Here is an 892-nt window from a genome sequence, read left to right on the forward strand (position 1 = left end):
ATTCTTGTTTAGATCTTAACCCCCTATACCTTAGAATGTGTCCTTTAGAAATAAGGTTTTTGTAGATCTAATAATACAATAATACTGTATATTAATAACATAGCAATAACATAATAATACTATATTAGCACAATAATACAATAATATCAGACTAAGATGGTCCCCCAATCCAATATGATTAGTGTCCTTACAAAAAGGGGAAATTGGGGCACAGACATGCATAAGAGAAAACACCAGGTAAAGATGAGTTCTGTTGCCATAAGACTAGGGCCTAGGAAAAGGATCAACTTCAGATAGAAAGTAGCCTGCCAACACATCAGTCTTGAACTTCTAGGCTCCAGAACTGTGTTACAATGAATTTCCACTATTTAAGCCACTCACTTTGTGGCCCAAGAATACAATGGTATTGTAAATACGTGATTAGATTAATAAATTACTGTTTTACTGTTAGTCTCACCCCTATGGTAGGAAAGTCATTAGAACTGCTAAGTTCATTTAAGAATATTAGTATCACTTTATTTTTGAAACACATGCAGAACAATTAGAACAATACAGAGATTAGTATAATTCTTGCACAAGGATGACATGCAAATTGGTGAGGCATTCTACATTTTTGGAACCACCAGATGACCCAGCTATTTTACTTTTTGTTATTTATCCAAAAGAACCAAGCATACTATAGTAACACATGAATACCTGACCTATAGCAGTGCAATTCACAATAGCCATGTTATGGGAACCAGCCTTGATGCCTTTCAACAGATGAATGGATAACTAAAATGTGGTATATACACACAATGGAATTTTATTCTGCCATAAAGAATAATGGAATGGTGTCATTTGCTATAAATGGATGGAACTGAAGGGCTGGGGTTGTGGCTCAGCTGTAGAG

The 892-nt window shown here is 35.1% G+C and overlaps 1 pseudogene; it reads left to right on the forward strand.

Moving 5' to 3' along the window:
- The first annotated feature begins 515 nt into the window (after positions 1 to 515).
- Positions 516 to 615, forward strand: LOC114086996 (U6 spliceosomal RNA; annotated as a pseudogene).
- Positions 616 to 892: the final 277 nt, after the last annotated feature.

The sequence above is a fragment of the Marmota flaviventris genome, chromosome 6 (assembly GCF_047511675.1).
Source record: "Marmota flaviventris isolate mMarFla1 chromosome 6, mMarFla1.hap1, whole genome shotgun sequence".
NCBI classification, from domain to species: Eukaryota; Metazoa; Chordata; class Mammalia; order Rodentia; family Sciuridae; genus Marmota; species Marmota flaviventris.